This window comes from Physeter macrocephalus, chromosome 12, assembly GCF_002837175.3.
Source record: "Physeter macrocephalus isolate SW-GA chromosome 12, ASM283717v5, whole genome shotgun sequence".
Taxonomy (NCBI): domain Eukaryota; kingdom Metazoa; phylum Chordata; class Mammalia; order Artiodactyla; family Physeteridae; genus Physeter; species Physeter macrocephalus.
Window position 1 is genome coordinate 90,783,637 of NC_041225.1, and position 6,577 is coordinate 90,790,213.

At 40.9% G+C, this 6,577-nt stretch overlaps 1 long non-coding RNA gene and 1 pseudogene across 1 annotated transcript in view; both read left to right on the top strand.

Annotated features, from left to right (window-relative positions):
- The window catches only part of LOC112062817 (centrosomal protein of 78 kDa-like), a 330,155-nt pseudogene that overhangs the window by 115,281 nt on the left and 208,297 nt on the right, over positions 1-6,577 (top strand).
- Positions 1-6,577, top strand: part of LOC114487315 (uncharacterized) — a 29,613-nt gene continuing 23,036 nt past the window's right edge. Inside the window, exons 1-2 of the long non-coding RNA XR_008618936.1 lie at positions 1-37; positions 2,965-3,025. This is a non-coding gene — a long non-coding RNA (uncharacterized lncRNA). The remainder of the gene's footprint in view (positions 38-2,964; positions 3,026-6,577) is intronic.

Consider the following 6,577-nt stretch of genomic DNA (forward strand, 5'->3'; position numbering starts at 1 on the left):
GCTGTTAATGGGTTTTTGAAAGAAAATAAAGATAATGGTGAGTTGTTTCCTTTTTTTTCCATTACCTGAACGTTGGTATGCATCTTGAGTGGGGTTGGGGGTTTTTAACATTTTTAATAGTTTTGACATTAGGCCTGTTGTGTTTGGTAACATTAAGGTGGAAATGTCTGATGGTGCTAATAGGGTATGGTGTTTTTCCTGTTTATGGTCACAAACAATTTAGTTTAGTTTGGTCTGTTGTTAGTAGGTCTTAATAGCGTCTGAATTTTAAGGACCCACTTGCCTTTTTCTAGCATCTAACTATCAGAAGGAACATGGTATTTGCCGTGTTTTAAGACTGAGGAATCTTTTGTCTTTGGAACACCACTGACCCACATGAGAAGGTGTTCATTTTGTCCTCTTTCTAAATTTAGCCTGAAGAGTGTGCACTTTATTAAATAAATCTAACAGACAGTAAATATTCTGTGTATTTATAAAATGATGCACATATATATGTAAAACAGGGAGTAGGGGAGAAGGAATAGAGATGGAGGTGGGAAGATAGGGGATAGGAGGTGAGAGAGAGAGGGAGAGACTGGAATTTCAAGATAAATTTTCATTCTATAACCTGGTACTTAATGCATGTACTAGCTCTTAAATACCTTAAGCCCTAGTCACAGATCTTCCCTGTACTTTAGCTTTAAAACTTGAGAGGCTTGGCCTTGCCTGTGATAACCAGGGTGTCTAGAAAGGAGGCAAATTATCGGATTTGTGTAAACTGTAGTCACAGAAATTTTACCTCTTAAAATGTTAGGGTGCAGCTGCCAGCCTACTCACTTCCTCCAGGCTCCTTTGTGTGTGTTGTGTCTGTTCTGCGTGGGCTAGAAGATCCTTACAAGTGCATGAGAACACGTTTGTAAACCTTGATTGTTCACATGTTATACCAAGTGTAGTCCATTGCATATGCTGACTCGTCTGTGGGTCTTCTGCATGCAGTGGGCTAACTTCACCATGGTGTCTGTCATTGCAGTCTCAGGACCTTAGTTATGATCCATTGGTGGCTTCCTCTGCTCTAAGCCCCTCCCACAGATGCCAGGCTCACTGATAATGAGGAGGAGACTCTACTATCCACTCCCTAGAATTGACAGAGACTCAGAAAATAAATTGTTTTAGTAAACACTAGGAGCCTTATAGGTTTGTTGTTAGGGCACGGGGATACAGAGGTGACTAGAAGTCTTTGTTCAGTAGCAACTTACAGTTATCTAGGAAGGTAAACATGTAGTGACTATAAGTGGCTTAATTATAATAAAAGAATCAAGTGCAGCAGGAATATAGAGGAGAAATTGAGGAAGGCCTGACTGAGGAGACAACATTTGAGCTGGACTTGGGGGAAGAGGATTTTGCCAGAATGAGGAAAGGACAGCCCAGGTATTGGGAACAGGTACAAAAGGCCCAGGGCTTGAACTTGTGCTCTGGAGGGGCAGCCTCTGGTGTGACTAGAGGGTAGTGTGAAAGGGCAAAGAATTCATACATTCATTTTCAGCAAATATTTGTATAACACCTTCTAAGTTGAAGGCACTGTTCTAGGAAGTAGGAACAGAACAAAGTTCTTACCCTTACATACTTTACATTCTAGTGGGGGAGAGAGATAAATAAGTAAATATGTGGAGTGTCAAGGGGTGGTGAATGCTTTGGAGAATAACAAAACAAGATGAAGAGGTGACGGAATGTGGTAGGTGATCAGGGAACTCCCCTCTATTAAGATGTCGATTGAGCAGAGCCTTGAAGTGAGAAACAAGCCATTGGATATCTGGGAGAGTGGAGATGGGGTGGGAGGATGTGTTCTGAATCAGAAGGAATAGTAGGTGCAAAGTGCCTGAGGCACGACTGTGCTTGGCATGTTTGAGGAAGAGTAAGGAGGCCAGTGTGGCTGGACAGGGGAATGTGAGTGAGGGCAGGGCAGTAGAGAATGGGATCAGGGAGGCTGGCAGGGGAAAGGAGGGAGGTGGATGATGTAGGTCCTTGTAAGTCATAGTTTCAACTTATAATTCAGTTGGAGAGACAGACTGATATTGGTTTATAAAGAGTTCTCAATGCTATGCTAAAAACTTGGGCTTTATTCTGTGCTAAGTGAAGATATTTAAGCAACAGAGCAATCCAGCCAAGTTTATATTTTAGAAAGATAACATCTTCCATGTGGAGGATCAGTTGAAATAGAAGAGATTGTTAGAATTGTAGGGCGGTAGTAACCCAGGCAGGCGATGATGAATGCCAGACACCACCTAGTCACAGACATACCTTTTGCAGAGATCAGCTACATGTTGTTGTTTTTTATTTACTTTCTCATATAATTTTTTTAAGTGCGGGACCACGAAATGCTGTGGCATAGTTGGAAAAATCTGAGACTTGATCCTAGTCTTTTTTCTGTTTGTCTGCTGTGCAGCTTCGGCTTGCGTCTGAAGCCTTACTTTTTCATTGTGAAATAAGAACGGTGCTACTTACCGAGGTCTCCACAGGCACATAGACCCGTGGTGTGTGAGGAGCAGTGAATGAGAGAAGGAATGGAAGTCCTTTGGGACCCCAAGAGCCCTTCAGAAACCGTTTGTTATTTTTAATATTGAGCATGAAAAGTGAAGGCATTCCATTTGTTTCACTCAAAAACAAATTCCAATCTTCTGATAGCCTGTTTTTTTTTTCCACTCCCTTTTTCTATGTTCAAGTCAGTTCCTGATGGCCATTCTCCAGTCCACTCTATTGCATGTGATTGGAGGCTATGTAAAATTTCCCAGACACAATGAATTTTGACTTTATAGTAGTTAATTCTTCATAGTACATTCCTGCAAAAACACTCTCTTCTTCAGTTTTTTCTTTTCAGGATACTGGTAGTGTTGTGGTAACTACTAAACGCTACTCTTCAGAAAATTATATAACTTGTTTTTAGTGTATCTACTTTGCTAACTTAATTCCATATTCCCTGTTTTATAGACAGACTTACTGGTGTCCACTGTATCCATGGTTTAAACAGGACTGGCTACCTCATCTGCAGGTGAGTTGCCAACCCCAAGAGGCAGACCATGTTTAAATTGTTCTGTTTACAATAGTAATGTAAGCTAATGTAAGCTGAATGCAAAAAATGCAGTCAGAGAAATGTATGAAGTGGAAGGCAATTTTGCCCCCTACTCAGAGGTTACCACCAGTAATAATTTAGCACATATTTTTTCAGATGTAAAAAAATGCAGATATAAGAATATACAGTGGTCCCTTGGTATCTGCAGGGGGATTAATTTTAGGACTCCCCATGGATACCAAAATCCTTGGATGCTCAAGTCCCATATGTAAAATGGTGCAGTATAGTCGGCCTTCCATATCTGCAGGATACGGAACCGTTGGATATACAGAACTGACTGTACATGTGATTTAATGGTATAGTACTTAGACATTCTGGTTTATAATTTAGTATATGGTGGACATCTTCCTATGAAAATATTTGGAGACCTCAATCTTATTTATTTATTTATTTATTATTAATTTTTTCCTCCAAATTTGCTTATGTAGTTGGATATAAATTAATGAAGAAAAACTTCAGCAAGATACATGTAACAATTTAATAGAACCTGATACTCTAATTCTTTCAGTTTTTCTCAAGCTCATCATGGGGCTCGTAAGAAAATTAACCAACATGGATACTACTACAGTTGAATGTCAAATCTTGAAGTGCTTATGACATACTAAATTCTTCTATAATGCACTTATGAAGAACCCTTCAAGGGACTTGTGTTTTGTATGTAGAAAAGTGTTAAAAGAGTCAAATATTCAACTCAATATAAAATAATAAGAAACGCTTCTGATTTGTTAGGTTGAGATTGCTTCTCCTTTTACTAATGAATGATTTTTTATCTGTAATATCACTGAACTGAACAAATATGTCATCCAATTTTTTCATCCAAAAATCAATAACAGAAAAGGATTGGGATCAAATTCCGTACAGAGGTAGTGTAAGAAAAAAGAGAATAAGGAGCAGAATAGCATCTCTTCAGACTATGAAATCAAGTTGGAAAAGACAGGTCCACAAAACAGATCAAAACTGTAACCTATTATTTCAAAGTGGGCTAAAAGATGTTAGGAAAAACAATGCAAAAGATGAAAAAACATGGATCGAGGAGGGAATGGGAAGTTTTGACATAATTATTTTGAATTTGGATAGTGGTGATGGTTGCACAGCATTGTGAATGTATTTAATGTCACGGAATTGTATACTTGAAAATGGTTGAAATACTAAATTTTGTTTCATGTATATTTTACCATAAGAAAAAAAAGATGAAAGAACAGCATAAACCAGAATTAGGTAAGATGATAGAACTCAGGACAGAATTCAAAATAAAAGAAAAAAATTTCAGAAATGAGGACTAAATTTAAAATAATACAAGAGTGGGGACTTCCCTGGTTGTCCAGTGGTTAAGAATCCACCTTCCAATGCAGGGGATGCAGGTTCAATCCCTGGTTGGGGAACTGAGTTCCCACATGCTGCAGGGCAACTAAGCCTGCACACCGCAACTACTGAGCCCACGTGCTCTAGAGCCCACGTGCCACAACTAGAGAGCCCACGAGCCGCAAGGAAGAGCCCACGCGCTGCAGCTAACACCTGACACCACCAAAAATAAATTAATTAAATAAATTAAAATAATACGAGTGAATGAACATCATGGCTAATTCCTTAAGAGAAACAAACAAGAAAAGAAAAAATTTTTTTAATCAAAAAGAAGATAAAAAGAATTTTAGAGAAATGGCAAACATAAAAGATAGGCAAAAAAGAGTCAGGACAGCTCTGAAAAGAGTAATATAAATAGGTATAAGAATCTATTATACCATAAAAGTGACATTTCAAATCAGTGGGACAGATTAGTCAATAAATTGTGATACATACATGTTGGGGTATAAATATTTCTCTGGAAGGATCCACAGCATGGCAAAAGCAGATGTCTCTGAGGAGGGAAATGTGTGGCTGGGGAAAGTGGGGAAGAGGGTGACTTTTCATTGAATTCCGCTGTGTACCTTTTCTAATGTTCTGTCACGTGAATCTATTACCTCTGAAGTTCGCCTGAGTTCAAACCCCAGTTCCCCCAGTTGCTAGCTCTTAATCCTGGGCAAACTCTTCACACTGCTCTTAATCTTGGGCAAACTCTTCACACTCTCCAAGCCTCTTTATCTGTGAAATAAGGTCAGTAACTTAGCCTGGTGCTGCCTGGCACAGAATAAACTCTCAATAAATGGAGATTATTAGTGAAAAAAAACCAAATGCCCATCAGTGGATGAATGAATTTTTAAAATGTGGTGTATGTGTGAAATATTATACAGTCATAAAAAGGAATGAAGTACTGACACATGCTACGACATGGACGAACTTGAAAACATTATGCTAAGTGAAAGAAGCCAGACACAGTGGTCACATTTGTATTATTTCATGAAATGTCCTGAAAAGGCGAAACCATAGTGCCAGAAAGCAAATTAATGGTTGCAGGGAATGAAGGAGGAGGGAATGAAGAGGGCCTGCTGATGGTTACGGGGGCTTCTTTTTGGGGTGATGAAAACGTGATGGGTTATACGACGGTGATGGTTTCAACAGGCTTGTGAATGTACGAAATGACACTGAATTTTCAGTTTCGGAAGGTGAATTTTATGGCATGTGAATGACATCTCAAAAAAATAATTTTGAAAATGAAAATTGCCAGATTTCCCATAGTCACTATCCAGTGTCTCCATCTCTCCCTTCTCCCCACTGCATTCCTTTTGACGCCCACCCCTGCCGCTCTCTCCCGTCCTCACTCCCTCGAGCTGCCCCACGAGGCCTCCCAGGGAGCCCCTGAACCGCTGGGCGCCTGCGTCCTGTGGCTGTTGAAGCGGCTGCCCAGTGTGCGTGCCCCGACCGCTCTCACCCGTGAGAGTGGACACTTCCATTGGATTTTTCTCGTGCCTTTCAGTTGATGGTGATGTTTACAGAAGGCGGCACGCGCCCTGGTCAATGGAGGAAGCCCCTCAAGTTAATATTTAGGCCCGTCCAGAAGTTTGATCTCATCCACCAGTAACGTCAGGATGCTGTGTTCTGAAAGCCAGGTTGGCCGCCTGCGGGCACTTGCAAATACTGAGGACGTCAGAGGCATTTGGGCCTCCAGTTGAGGCCTTGTACCTCCACATGCGATGTGACCTCAGCCCTTTGCTGCACCTCTCTAAGTGAAGTGGCACAGGAATACTGGCCTTGCCTGTCGTTGCCAGGATTAACTGAATAGTGCATTGGCTGCCCTGGTGCTTAGGTGTTGAGTACATGGTGATTTACATACCAGGCCCTATCGGTGGGCCTCCTGATGCAGCAGTTCCCTTGGCTCTGCCCCTGTCGTCAGCTGCCCCCAGGATAACTCTGAACCCTAGCCACTTCTCTGGTAGATTTCCCTATTCCCCCACTATAATCACACGTGCATAAGGCAACTCAAACCTTTCAGAGATGTGTCCTGAACCTCTTGTTTTCTTAAATACCTATCTGGTGGTTGTGAGACTTAAGGCCAACCTCCCCAAGAGACTTTTTCTATTTCTCCTAGTAAACCTA